Below are 15,977 nucleotides of genomic sequence, written 5' to 3' on the forward strand. Positions count from 1 at the left end.
TTTCGGTAAAGTCACGTAGGTATAAAATAAAATACATTAAATCACGACGTTTCGGGTGCAACACAAGCGTCCGTCATCAGGTGGGACAACCACAGCAAGAAACAATTGGTGAAGTGGGCAAAAGGGGCTGCTGTAACAGCAGCAATTAGCCCTTTGTCACAAGAGCAAGCAGCCCTTTTGCCCACTTCAGCAATTGTTTCTTGCTGTGGTTGTCCCACCCTGCGCCCGAAACGTCGTGATTTAATTTATTTTATTTTATACCTACGTGACTTTACCGAAAGAACCAAAGAGTAGTGATCCCTGCAGTCACGAAAACTTCAAATCGAGATAGTTTAAATACTACACTCGCTGAGCGGCTGCACACCCAGCAAGAGGTGGGGGGGGGGGGTGAATCAACACTTTCGTAAAACTCCCAAATGTTGTGAAACTCCCAAAGTGTGTGGGTTTGAGAACTCGTCCGTGTGGAACTCTTGACGGGTGTTACCCGCATCTGAGCGTGGGGGTTTTCTCTGGGATACGTTGGTGGCTGACAGAGATTTATCAAACTCCGAAACCCACTGGCCTACGACATTGGTAGCTATATACAGCAAGTTGATTCCTGAATCCATCTGTGCGGAGTGTCAGTTGGGTTTTCTTCCATTTAATCTGGTTTCTGTACAAACACTCAATAGACGTTGCCGCTCCTGGAAAATAATCTCAAGGCTCAGCGAGGCTTTTGTTGGTATGAACAATGGGCATTATTATATATGTTACATATATGTATCTGTTTTAAAGAAGTTATATTTCATTTGTCATTTACTACAATTAAAAACAGAAGAAAATATTCACAAGCATCAGCAGCCATGGTCAATCCACTGCAGAATGAATTACATCCTCAATGCATTTAATGCAATCCAAATGCAATTAGTCAGTAAATAAAACGAAGTACATCAGAGGATGTACAATTAATCCTTCCCGGGGATTAGATTGAAGAGGTTTATTTTATTTTAACCGTGGCGAGTGAGTGGTAGTAGGCCACTGAAGTTATCTACGGCGAGGAATTGAACTGGGGGGGACACCGGGTTTATAGTGCAACGCGCGATAAACTGAAATGTGTGCCGCCGCTCCACGCCGTGTGTTGCAACCTCACTACAACCTCACTACGACCAGCGGGGAATCATTCGGGTAAAAAAAAACCAGCGTACCATCGTTAGCTGCCAAATTCATAAATGGAGGAGCTGTTTGGGGTGATTGGTGCGGAGAGACGTTTGTAGATTTTTTTTTTAAAGAATGATTCACTTCTTTTTCCTTGTCTGCCACCCACCCCCGCCACCACCCCATATCAATAGATTGCCTACTGGGAGAGTCACTAGCCCAGAGGACACAACCCGCAAAGTGTTCTCTCTCCCGCAACTGTCGGACTTCCAATGGATTCAACAACTAAAAAACAACACAGACAACTCACAATTCTGACCGGCACACGCGCTCCGAGGAGGAACTTGCGAGTGACGGCCGCGGCATCTGCGTGCGTCGAACTTCTTTCGCACCGTGCGTAGCCAACCGTGCTGATCGGAGGTTGCGTGGGGAGGTCAAGGGGATCGACGGGCAGCAACAAACACAACATCCTCAGGCCTGCGCTCCAACGCCGGCGTCAACGCGAGCCGGCGGCATCTCCGCGTCGACGTCTCCACATCGGGACGTGGCCTGCACGCCGACCGTGAACCAGCCGTGGTGGCTATGAGATGTTAACTACGTCGCCTGATATACAGGAGGTCGTGGGTTCGATCCCGACCCTGACGCCTGCTGTGTATTTGGAGTTTGCGTGTCTCTCTCTCATCATCATCACGGTGGCTAGGAGATGTTAACTACCTCGCCTGGTATACAGGAGGTCGTGGGTTCGATCCCGACCCTGACGTCTGCTGTGTATTTTGAGTTTGCGTGTCTCTCTCTCATCATCATCACTGTGGCTAGGAGATGTTGACTACCACGCCTGGTATACAGGAGGTCGTGGGTTCGATCCCGACCCTGACGCCTGCTGTGTATTTGGAGTTTGCGTGTCTCTCTCTCTCTCATCATCATCACGGTGGCTAGGAGATGTTAACTACCCCGCCTGGTATACAGGAGGTCGTGGGTTCGATCCCGATCCTGACGTCTGCTGTGTATTTGGAGTCAGGCGTTTAGAGCATTTGGCCGCCATACATTTCCACGTGATAAGCTACTTCGTTGAGCTGTCGTTTGTGGCCAGGTTGCTTCTGAAAAAGAGCCTAAAGTATACAGGTAACAAGCTGAGATTAGTAGCACTCCCTTTAAGAGTGTGCTCCTAATCTCAGCTCGTTACCTGTATAAAAGACACCTGGGAGCCAGAAATCTTTCTGATTGAGAGGGGGTCAAATTATTTTTTCCCTCATTAAAATGCAAATCAATTTATAACATTTTTGACATGCGTTTTTCAGCATTTTGTTGTTGTTATTCTGTCTCTCACTGTTCAAATAAACCTACCATTAAATTATTGAGAGGGGGTCAAATACTTATTTCCCTCATTAAAATGCAAATCAATTTATAACATTTTTGACATGCGTTTTTCAGAATTTTGTTGTTGTTATTCTGTCTCTCACTGTTCAAATAAACCTACCTAAACTATCTCACTGTTCAAATAAACCTACCATCAAAATTATAGACTGATAATTTTTTTGTCAGTGGGCAAACGTACAAAATCAGCAGGGGATCAAATACTTTTTTCCCTCACTGTGCGTAGCTCAGTGGGCCTTTACCTGGTGAATGTTTTTTTTTGTTCTAGTTTATGGAAGGCTGAGCAGCCAGGCACATTCCAGGATGTCACCGGTGGAATCCCGACCGGGATTCGGCACGCCGAGGTTCACCATTAATGCCCCCGAATCACTCGTAAGACTCCCCCCCCCCCCCCCCAGCTTGATTTAGTTCGTTCCGCTTTCTGCGGGAGAAGGCCGGTAGGAGGAGGGGGGGGGGCCGCCGGGTGGGGGGGGGTATGAAGAGATTTGGTTTAACAGAGATTCTCGTGCAGGCCGCTTGTGAGATGACAGCTGGGCTTGGGTCACCCTGTTGGGACAGATTTTCATCCCACTCCACTGTCGGTGTGGTTTTCAGGGTCTCAGGTTCGCCTATCTTTATTCTTTTCGTAGAGCGGCGGTGGGAGCGGGGCGGGGGGGTATGCATGCATGGGGGGATTTGCGGAGAGCGAGACATCGCGAGAGAGTCGCGTGCGAGGATGGAGAGGGTTCGCCAGATTCCACGACGCTGGTTTCCATGATTGCTGGTGTCCATGATTCTTCGTAGACGCATGAGCAGAGCCGGAGGTAAGCCGGGCAGGAGATGCGGTACTGGAACCAGGTCTCAAAAGAAGCCTTGCGAGGCCTACACGCAAGGTCGAGAAGATAGCCGCCGGCACCTCCCTCCCTCGCCAAGGGTGAATTTCCGGACGCGATGAGACCGGCTGTCTCGTCTCCGTGAGGTGCCTTCACTTCTCACCTTCATCACGACGTTCGTCTTCCTCACCTCTCTGACCCCCCCCCCCCCCCCCCCCCGTAGCCTCCGACCTCTGACCTTAACCCTTCCCAAATATAACCTCGAAACAAAGATTTTTCTCTTTCCCACCGAGCGCTCAAGATGAACTTGTCGCTCCCGCTTTCGCGCAGTACCTTGAGATGCTGTCACATTTTAGATGCTAAATAGGACCCACAATGCAATGGGTTACTTACAATTGGCTTCCATGTTGCTTACTTACATGGAAAAAAAAACATCATGTTCATTCGTTGTATAGATTTAAACAAAAATTGGGCCGCATTTTTGTTGTGTAAAAAATATATATGAAGGAATACAGATATCGCGCAGGAGCGGTGGGCCGCAGTGATCAGGACATTGCGCTGTAGACGTGGTGACGCGAGTCGTGAAATGAAAGTGAGGATCTTGAAGGATTTCACGTGTCACACAAACAATTCTTACATCGACAGTAAAATGGGCAGGGCTGGGCCTAGGAAACGAGTACAGACAATACAGAAAAACAAACACCAAAGCCTCGTTGGGATAAATAGGTTTTAAAAAAAAAAGCAATCTGAATTATTTTTTAAAACCCAAAAATAGGGAGGTGGCATTAATTCAACGTCGTCTGTGAAAATGTGGATAAAATCCTCTGCCTAGGCTGTAAAATCTCGCGTGAAATCGACAGGATCATTTGCGCAAACTTTGATCAACGCGCGTGCCGGTGCATGCAAAGCAGCGGCATCAACATGCAGCCTCCATCCCATTTTGAATTCACAATTTGATGAAGGAATTAGCAGAACCCACAAACATGGAGCGCCATCCACCCACACTCCTGTCACCCCCACCCCCCCCGCCTTCTCCTCCCCCAAACAACCAACCACCGCCATCACCAACCACCACAACCACCACCACCGTCGTCCCTCCCACTGCTACAATCATCTCCCTACCCTGCTGCCCCACTACCCCGTCCAGAGGCTGGCGGCTGGTTGGCTTCATTTGACTAGAAAATGTCAAACCCAGGAGGTCAAGTCCAAAGAGACCACGTAACCCGAAGCTTGATGCAATTTCCACCGCATGCACTCGCGTGCGTGTGTGTGTGTGTACGTGGGGAGCAGTAATTGTCGTGGTTAGCGCGCTGTGCTACGAACCTGGCAACATGAGTTCGATTCCCGCTCACGGTCAACACCTGTGACGATTATCTAAACCGGTCCTGGGCATTCCCTAGGTCGACTCAGCCTAAAATTATTACCTGGTGCGGTGTGTAAACATCGCCACTGGGGAGACAAAGGAGATTGGGCGTGGTGCTGGCCACCCAACCCCTCGTGTGCCATGCCGGCCTTAATAAGTGCTCACTAATAGCACTTGCCCCAACAGTTTGTTAAGGCTATATGGTGGACCTTTGTCTTTGTGGGGCGCGGTAGTTCTTGTGGTTAGAAGACTGCGCTTCAAACCTGGCAAGCCAAGTTGGATTCCCGCTCACAGCAGACATCGGTTACAGAACATCTGAATTGGTTCTGGGACTTCTCCAAAGTGAATACTTGCTCGGGTGTGCAAACATCAGCACTGGGGATACAAAGGCAGCCAGGCGTGGTTCTGGCCACCCATCCGCTCGTAGTCGATACCGGCCCTTATAGGTGCTCGCTAACAACGCTTTCCACAACAGTCTGTTCAGGCTATACGTGGGGCCGGCGGGGGGAATTTTTGTCTTTTGTGCTTTGCGACAACGCACGCGTTCACCCAAGACGCGGAGCGGACGTCACACAAAGACTTCGTAACTCGTTATTTATTGCATCGTTTTCACCCCCGGCAACAACGCCAACCTCTTAGCCGACACGTGCACGCGTGCGTGTTACCGCCATGGGCTGCGTGTTGCATGAATGAAACTGTGCACGACGTTGTCCATGACCACCAAGGCGTCTTGAACGTGGAGCTGAGCCTGCATAGTGGGTGGGTGACCACCGTGTTCGAAACACAGGCGCTATCGGCGTTGTGTGCAGCAGAGAGCGGTGCAGACAAATCCATTGTTGGATTTGACCAAACGGCACCGACCCGCATGGTGAAGTATGGTCAAATGGCTCTCAAGGCATGGGCAGGCCCTCATTTAGCAATGAGCTGGCGAGGACAACAAACGAAGCACACAAAAGCAGTTTCTAAAGAAATGAGTTTGCAAATCTAGATGATTTAAAGTGCACGGCTCCGGTGGCTTCCTAATATCGGAAGGAGAGAGCGTTCCAGACGGCCGCAGAAGCGTATCCGAAAACGCGCGATGCGGTGACCATCGTCTTTGTTACGATGGCCAAGGCAGAGGCCAAGACGCCGAGGGCTTATTGCAGTGTGGCAGAGGGCGCAATTTGCGTCCACGTATTCTGCATGAGGACGCTCATAATGTTCTCACTGGAACTACACATCTCCTCGAACGCTATCAAACTTCCTAGACGCGACTCTCCAATGCCCGTGCACAGATAATGTACCAAGGTTTGAGCCAGATTGGCAATTTGATACTTTCGAACAAAAAACGTTCCTTGTCGATTTAAATGTTTCGTGACTGCAGCGATTCATCTTCTTGGTTCTTTCGGTAAAGTCACGTAAAAATTTTTTTTTTACAAATAAACATAATAAAATACAATTCTCACTGTGAGAATTGTATTTTATTATGTTTATTTTTATTATTTTATTATTTCCCTTCTACGTGACTTTACCGAAAGAACCAAGAAGAAGAAGAAAACAACGTTCCTGTTTTTCTGTCTCTTGCTTTACGCTTGAACGCTATTTCGCAATTAGCGAGTGCACGAGAACGCGAGATCGTGCGCCTGTCCATACGGGTGGGCACGCGTGTGACTGTGCGCGCGTTCCTCCATGCAGCCCAACCTCCCAACAAGGCTGTGGCTCCCTTAATGGACTGGATTTCCAGCTCGCTTTACACCTGTACGCAATTTGTATTTTAATTGACGTCACTACACATTTACACGCTTGGTGAAGTTCATCTTTTTTATTATTATAATAATTTACTTATTTATCCAGAAAAAGGCACTCTGCGTTGGGTTTTTATCTCACGATGTTTTCAGCCAATGAACGATGAGTGTTCACGGGGTGGAGCGCTGGATAATTCCGCTACGAGAGACTGCGACCCGAGTTCGAATCCCGGCTAAAGCTAGCATTAGCGGCGAGTGATACCTGACCCGACCATAATTGACCAACGTGGTGAAGTATGGTCAAAACTCCGAGACTGAATGGAACGGAGAGATATTGATCAGGCAAGCGGGCGGATGAAAGGGCTTGCACCTTGCGCATCGAAAGGGGCACGGGACTTCGCGACCATGTCGTGAAACTCGAACCCGCCATTAGTACCACGTGTTCCAATAGCTATTATAAAACCACATCAGGTCTGGTTGCCTAAAGTTGCTGTTCACAAACGTTACCCTCTGAAGCCCTCTTGCCATGAGCGGACGTGTACTCACCAAGCCCGAGATAAATTGGATGATCCAGCGAACCATCTTTAAAATACCCCGATATTCAACCAAGCATCTCAAACTACAACTAACGACTCAACGCATACGTCAATAACACCGCCTATTATATATATTGTAAGGCCACAATGTTGTTGATGAACGTGTTGATTTTTGTTGTTGTTTGTTATTTGTGCTCGTGCACCACTGCCAAAGCAGCATCACCAAACTACTCCAACACTGTCTGATAACTGACGACGCTTTGTCAAAACCACTGCTGGATGAAGGCCCTCCCCATTCCGTGTCGTGGTTCGTGAGTTGTTTGACCACATGTTTACCGCGCTCGTCAGCACGGCTTGGTGAAGGAAGAACTCAGGACCGGTTCACGATACCAGTTGCCAGTCACTGATGTTAGCTCTGGCCAGGAATCGAACTCAGGTCTATGTGGTGGGGAGGAGGGGGGGGGGGCGTTCTGATCGCGGTGCAGCGGCCACCGTGTTTAAACATTCACAAGTGGAAAATTGCGACACTGATGATGTTAAAACAAAATATGTTATCCTATCCCCCCCCCCCTCCTTTATTAAAAACACGTGATACATTCGTTCCGGAGATGACGCGAACCGCGAAATAACCTCACGCCGAGCACCGGATTCTTGCAGGAACAAATTCGCAACTTCTGCAAAAATGACAATTAGCGGCAGACGCCCGCGGCGACTCGGGAGATGCTCATAACCCCTCCCCCCGCCTCTCCACACCCCCCCTTGCCCCCCTCCCGCCGCTGCCCTCCGTAACAGATGCACTTCCAGCCGAGGGTGGCACAAAGCGTAAGGCAACGTCTTGTTTCGTCCAAATTTTGACGCACGCAAAGCGCGTGACAAAAATAAGCGCCCCCCCCCCCCCCCCCATGGACGAACGCGGGGTAACCTCGCAAAGCGAACGCTGCCGCTCGTTTCCTTCCTTCCTTCCACGGCACCGACGGTAGAGGGATTGACAACGGCAGTGGCCACCGCCGCCGCCGCCGCGGTCGTATGGAACCGCGGGTGTCATAGAGAGAGGGGATCGGCCAGCGACCGAGGAGATGGAGCGATGAAATGGGCTCATGTACTTCTCCGCAGGGTCTCGCGCGAGAGATGGTGGCGGCTTTGGGGGAGGCCCTGTTCATCCAGCAGTGGATCGATCTATTGCTTTTTCTCACTATCGGTTCCTTCCCCCGCCTCTAACCTATTTCCAGTACCCCCCCCCCCCCCCGATCCTCTTCCTCCTACGACCCTAATTCCTGACCCGGCTCCCTAAGCACATCCCTCTACCCCCAGCCCCACGCTGTGCTCCTCTATGAGCTCACCCACCCGGCCACCAGATCTCTGCCCCTACCACCCTTCTTCACCTTTCATTCATGTGGCTCATACCCAACTGCCTCTCATCCACGTCGCACCCATCGGACACCGTAGCTCACCATCGCTCTCCACATTATTCCGCATTTGCTAACGCCAGCCACATCAGCTCCGTTCCCAGCTCCTGTCCCTATAATCAATCAGTCACCTCCCCTACTGACCGCCGTCGGCTTGCATTGTAAAGCGCCCTGGAAATAGACTAAAATGATGATGTTCATGGTTCTTTCGGTAAAGTCACATAGAAGGGAAATAATGAAAATATAAAACAATACAAATGTTTTTTTTTCCCTTCTACGTGACTTTACCGAAGAACCAAGAATATAAATCCCTGCAGTCACGAAAGCTTTCAATCAAAATGTAGAATGATGATGTTCATGACGATCATCATGCGACCCCCATCGGCTGTGGAGGCGATGAACCTGGGATGTGACGATGAATATTAATTTCGATTTAAAGCTTTCGTGACTGCAGGGATTCATCTTCTTGGTTCTTTCGGTAAAGTCACGTAGAAGGGAAGTAATAAAATAATAAAATAATAAAACATAATATTACGTTATTATGTTTTATTATTAGAAGGGAAGTAATAAAATAATGAAATAATAATACATAATATTACTTTATTATGTTTTATTATTTTATTACTTCCCTTCTACGTGACTTTACCGAAAGAACCAAGAAGATGAATATTCATTCATAACCTCAGCACAGATGTCCCTCTTTATTTGCGCCGTAAAATTTGTACTGTCTGTACTTGTCTGTATATTTTTGTATAAATTTCAAAAAGGCAACTATTACACTCGCTCGATGTTACACGTGCGTTGTCAGCGTGAGAATGCACTGTAATTGATTGATCGCAGATAATCGTTAAGTGCCACTGGGTTTCCCACCAGCATACAAGTCGCCTGCAACGCTGCGTGGTCTCTACGTGAGTCCCTGGATCTCGACGTGAGTCTCTGGAGTTAATTGATGATTGGAACACAGAGGCAGCGTGATGATGCTCCACCAGCGCTGCGCTTCGCCAGACCAGTTCTCCCTGGGAGCGTCTGTCTGTTCGAGAGATAGCGTCCGTGATGATGCCACTGCCAGTGCATTCCAGTTTTTCATTGGAGTCGTCTACGCGAGTCTGTGGGTCTGTGCGTGCGTCTGTGTGTCTCTGTGTGCGTCTCCGCATGTTTCTTAGCTAATAATGAAGCTACGGCTATCGCATTCCACTTTGAAATCGGATCTCTATGCAAGTCTATGGGTCTATATGTTAGTCTACATGTTTCTACGTGAGGTTATAGGGTTATTCATCTCTATCTCAGTCTCTGGATCTGTGTTTGGGTCTATATGTCTCGATGTAGTTCCATGGGGCTGTGTGTAAGTCCACAGATATCTCTGTCTGCCTATGGATCTCGATGTGAGAAAGTGTCCCGTGTATAGCCATTGCCAGCACATTGCTAGACGTCTGTGATCAAAGAGCTTTATAGCTCATCGTATTAAATATTCCGAATCCAGCTGTAGACGTCATCGCTTGAGGCAGATAACCCCCCGGGGGGGAGGGGCGGCGGGCGGAGGGGGGGGGGGAGTTTGCAACCAACTCGATCTGGAGCTACGAGCCATCACCACAAGCCACGTGCGTGTGCCATTGTTCACATCAACCATGTGGACAGGACAGCGAGGGCAGGTCCCTACCGCTCCTTATGGATTTTTCAACGTCACCTTGGTTGGGTGCAGAATGCATTGAGGTGGCGCTTGTCGGATAGGGCACGTGTCCTCCAAACATCCTGCACCAGAGTGTGATACAAATGCAGTCGGTGACGTGGATGTAATAACAAAGCAGCAATCTTGAGAAAAATATCAATTAATCGGAATATTCCTTCCTGTATTGCCTTCAAAGTGGACGATATTTTTTATATTTATAAATAAATATTCCATTAAAGCAAATACGACTTCTACGGGAGAAAGCGACGGGTATGAAGAAAAAAAATCCCTATTCAAAAAGTTTGCTATTGGTTTATAAACTTAAGAAGTCCTGCATAAATCTAATTCCGACGCCGTTAAAATAATTACGATACAATATGCCACTCATTGCCACCCCACTAAACAGGTTTGGCTTATTGCACACCTCCCACTCCACCATGCACACAGCGCCTGGATTGCCTTGAGCGAATTCGCCAGAAACGTTTCCTCGCCTCTGTATCATCGCTCTCTGCACCTCTCCCACCTCCTAGCACACGCTTAAACAAGACGAATCAGACCCGTGGCGGAATTTGCGTAGCAAGGCAGGAGGTTTCAGATCAATTCTGGGATTGACTTTTGGCTTCTCCCACTTAATGATCTGTGTCGTAAGATACCTCTCGCCATCTGACGTGGCCAAAAAATAAAAAATCTCCGCATGCACCGAATGTTTTAACGGTGCCACCAATCGTTGTCGTTGTTCCAGCTCGCTGATGAAGTTGAAAAAAAAATAAAAATAAACAATCCTCGCTGTCAAATGGTGCGATGTTGACACACCGCACCAGGGACTCATTTGAGGCTGAGTTGACCAAGTGAAGGCCCAGGACCGGTTCAGATAATTGTCGCCGGGTTCATAGCGCAGCACGCGAACGCACTTACCAACCTGCACTGACCAGTGTGGTGAAGTATGGTCAAACAATCCTCCTGCAGTCGATGGCCAAAGGAGGGGGTGTAAATTAATATTGCTATTATTATTCATTAAAATCTATGTCGACTGTTATTTGTTTTTTTGTTTCTGTTACAAGGCAGCGGTAATGACGACGGTGCGATGTGACTTTTTGGTCTCATAAGCTGCTCATCCGTCTGTCCACCGATCGTCAGCTAAACGCCCCCGCCAGCGACACCTCGCCTCCGCCGAGGGTGCACGTGCGAGGTCACGTGCCCAGCCTCGTGCGTCAGACGACGCATCGTGGGGAAACAGCGGCGACGATGAAATGAGAAAGAGGCGCCGTCTTTATTTCCAACGACCGCCACGCGACACGGGTTTTGTCGCATGACGGCGCCAAATGTGACGGCTCGGGTCTTTTTTTGGGCTCTCCGCAGGCAACGTCGGTCGAGGTCACGTGGGACATGCTGTTGAACTCAAGCTGTGAAATTGTCACCGGCAAAAGCCGAAGTGATTTCCCAATTTTTTTTTTATACCGAATAAGGACAAGCCACCGTGTGAGGTATTCGCGGCTGCGATCCGTGGGCTCTCGAACGAAGTACGGCCTCAAAAGTGCATCGGACTAACAAAGACGTGCCCCTCCCCGGTTCTCTTCCAGGCATTGTCACCGATGCCATTGCGTACGGCAAGCACCTCGAAAGGTATTCTTAGGTTTTTTCAGTAAAGTCACGTAGGTAAAATTTTTTTTAATAAAAGTAAAATAAAAATAAAATAAAAATAACGACGTTTCGGAGGCAACACAAGCTTCCGTCATCAAGTGCAACCGTCACAGCACGATTGCTGTATCAAGTGATAATTATTTTTTTACCTACGTGACTTTACCGGAAAAAACCTAAGAATATGAATCCTTGCAGTCACGAAAGCTTCAAATCTAGAATCGCCTCGAAACGCTTTAAGAATATCGACATGCCAATAGTCCCGGGGCATATGACCACATCACCGAGTATGCTCTGGGAAGCTATCGGGTACAAGGGTCTGGACAGTGCTTGGGCAGGTAACCACTGTTCATCACACGCGGTGTAGGCTGTGAGGTTACAGCTGCGTGATTGCTAGCAGAAGGCATGGCAAGACATATGAATGGTCGTGCTGGAACATCGGTGCTCATACGCTTATCATCTCCTCTTTAACCAGTCACCAGTAGTGATGAGATGTTAACTACCTCGCCTGGTATACAGGGGGTTGTCGGTTAGATCCCGACCCTGACGCCTGCTGTGTATTTGGAGTTTGCGTGTCTCTCTCCCCGTCGTCGCGTGGATTTTTCTGCAGGGTACTCTGGGTTTTCCCCTCCACGTTAAAAAACGCGCGTTTAGATTATTTGGCTGCGATGCATTTCCACATGACAAGTCGATTTTGTTGAGCTATCAATTTCTGCCAAGTCGCTTCCGAAAAAAGAGTGGCATAGCTTAGTGGGCCTTACCTGGTAAAGTAAGAAAAAAATGTTTAGTTTAAAAGAGTTTCAAATATCTCCCACGACTCCACACGTTACAGGGACATGCTATCGTCCAACGGTGGATTGACAAAGGGCTGCACAATGAGCCACGAAGACAACGTATGAAGGAATTGGTTAATTAATTCATCAATCAATTAATTTATTTCTTTAAGTATTGATTAACCAGACGTGCAGATTCTCGGTGTGCTCCCCAAAGCTCCCAAAGTTTTCTCTCGGGTCACTTATTCTGAGAGCACACAGCCTGCCGATGTCAGCCAGGGTCCCCCGGGTTGAAGGCTTGAAGTGTCTTGCTAAATGGATTTTTCCCATTACCTCTATGAAACGTACTCTACAGTCAACAGCTACACAGTTAGGGAAGTATATGAGAAGCTTGTAATTATACCGAGGTTGAAGGGGGGAAAAAAAACCTTAATTTTCCACAGGAGTCTCAGCCAATGGGACTTGTTTGATTTAAAACAGGAGCTCACATTTTTAAAATAGTAATTTTGCTGCTATCTCTTTTCGTTCGCTTATTCCCCTGAGCAGTTCAAAATGCTGATACTTTTTTTTTCGCCGCAAATAACAACGACGATAATTGGAAATGCTAATATCGGCGATCCTCACAGCCCTCGTTAACCCCAAATTGAATCTTACTTTTGCCAAATGAACACATCGCTATTCAAGTGAATACAGATATTTAATTGAAAGGTTTTTTCTTGCCAGCCAGTGTGTGCTGTCGGCGTGATGTCGTGCGCTGCAGAATCCATGAGGAACTTTCACAGTGCAACCCCAATCCTATTGTCAGGGAACGGTCCAAGAAGCAGATATTACCGAACTAGTTTTGAGTCTGAGAACCCTTCAAGTGATCTCTTCCCCCCAACCGCCATGCACCCCCTCCCCTCTCCCTCCCACATTACCGCTACAGAAGTAATGTTGGTTGCGCAACAGCCAACCCAATGTCCTTCTTAGAGCTGAAATTTTTGGCAAATGAGGTGGAAAACCACATTTCACATGATAATTCCTACGAGGTCATTAGTGACCAGGCTGAGATCATGAACTCACTGTACTTGAAAACCCAATTTAATTACAAGCAACTTAAAACCGGATTCAAACCCAGCGTCTCGGCAGTCCCGGCTGGGTGCCTCTGACCTCTGAGCCAGCTTTGAGACCTCTCATATTGAACCGTTATCCATTCCATACTCATGCTGATGAATTTGCTTGAAATATATGTATCTTAAAAATACATTTTCTGTCATAAAAACGCCCCCACACTTAGGCAAATTGCAATGTAAGCGAAGGTGTGCTTGCGTCACAATAATCGCACGCGCGCGCCGCGCACGCTCGCATTCAACGGGCAACGTCGCACACCAGATCGCCGCCTCTGAAAGAGGGTAAAATTTGCTAACGTTGAATTTCGGCAGCCGTGCCAAAGGTTAACTGAGCCAAAAAGCCAGCTGTCAATCCACCGTGCAGAAATTGAGGCCAATACATTTCGGATCCAAGCAGTCCGTCGGGAAACAGAGATTGCTGGCCCGTGTCACCACTGGCAAACAGAGTAAGCTGCTGGCCGTCCCTAATTGGCCTTGCTTGTTTCCCACCGGCCGGAGGAAATTCCACCACGGGCCACCCGACCGTTCGAAGCCACTTTGTGGAGACAAATACCGTGCCAGAATGCCATTCAAGCGGTGGGCGTGGGGTGAGAATATAAAAAATATATATATATAAAATGCGCCGGCCAATATCAATCCGTCGCGGTTCACACCCGAGGCGCATTTCCCATCATCGCTCGCTCAGACGCCGCGAAACGCCCACGGCGGCGCGAATCGTCGTCGTCTTCGAGTGCTTAGATGCAGATGCGACGATGCGTGTGTGCCAGAGAGGGTCTCTGTGTGTCCTTTGGTGATACTCTGTACCGTTGGACCGCTAAAGGCAATATCACACGGTACTTAAAAGTAAAAAAAAAAACTATTCATTTTTATTTTACCAGGCAAGGCCCCACTGAACTGCTCTTTTTCAGAAGCGACCTGGCCACAAACGATAGCTCCGATAGCTCAACGTATCATCACGTGGAAATTTATAGCAGCCAAATACTCTAAGCGCGTGATGATTCTAAATGTGGAGAGAAAAACAGGAGGACGCGGACAAAAATCCACGTGACCACGGGGTGAACGTGCAAACGCCAAATATGCAGCAGGCTTCAGGGTCCGGATCGATCCCACGACCGGGCGAGGTAGTTAACATCGGCGCCGAGCTGGGTGCGTGCCGTGGTGTTTACCCAAGTCGCCGTGACGAGTGTGAAAGGCCGTGTGTGTGTGTGTGACAACCCACCAACCGCCTGTCATACGGTTATTTTAAAACGTCGCACTCCCGCGATGTCCTTCAAAGTGACCATTTGAGCCAAACCCATCCGGCGCCCGCGTTTCCCTTTCATGGAGAGGCTTCATTAACGACGCAGTTAATTAAGGGATTCATTGATGAATTCACAAATTAAATAAGCCACCGTGAATTATCGTCTGGGATTCATTCCTTACGCCCACCCCCCACCCCACTATGTTTGGTTGATAAAGGTAATAGAAGCAAATGAGGCTAACAATGATGAGTCATTATTTTTGATGCAATAATTATATTACGGGAATTATAGTAATAGCAATAATACACTCAGAATTTCACACCGCAATGAGCGAGGCGTTAATTAACGGTACAATTACTAACCTCGATTAGAGATCAATTTCCGCTGTCGCGGGGAAACGTACGGGCGTGCACCTATAGCGTGCGGGAAATGTGCCCCGCGGAGTCGCGCCAGGCTTTGCCGTGATCCATGCTGCCACAACCCAGATGGCACGAGTCAGGTTCGAGGCCCTGGCTGCTATAAACTCAGCAACGGCTAAGAAAGTCAAAGTAATTTCTCGCTCGAATGTGCGTTGTAGGATCGGGTTAGACATCACCCGTTTACGGTTTTGAACCAGCAATGGGAAATTCCACATTCCTAAGACAAGGTCAAGGTAGATCGCCTGCGAGACCGATGTCAACAATTCCACATTGCTAAGGCAGGGGTAAGTATATTCACGGAATATTTGCTGTAGATTTACTGTAAAGTGGTACTCATTTTCATCATCTCATGATGATCATCATCCGTCATGGTCAATCCACTGCTGGATGAAGGCCTCTCAAAGCCACCGCCACCTCTCTGGATTTTGCCATCAAATCATTCACCAAGTATATACTGCTTTTCCGGGTTTTTTTTTCAATTACAAATGTATTAATCCCGGAGTACTGAAGAGCTGAGTCAACCAGCCCCTGACAGAGAGTTGAACCCACAGCCCTCGCGATAGCGAGATGTGCGCTCTCATCACCGCACCACACGGATGGATTCTATAAACCGGTGCCAGAGATCAAAAACATATCCGAACTGTGGCTTTGAGTAATGGCGTATAAAACTCTCAGAGAGACCCAGATTGATTCCGTGACTGGCAAGCCAATTCAACATGCTCGGCGCGTACTGCTATGGATGTTAAGGCTTCCAAATGCGTTTTATATATATATATAAAAAA

The sequence above is a fragment of the Lethenteron reissneri genome, chromosome 43, assembly GCF_015708825.2.
Source record: "Lethenteron reissneri isolate LAM-NWPU_2019-01 chromosome 43, ASM1570882v1, whole genome shotgun sequence".
NCBI classification, from domain to species: Eukaryota; Metazoa; Chordata; class Hyperoartia; order Petromyzontiformes; family Petromyzontidae; genus Lethenteron; species Lethenteron reissneri.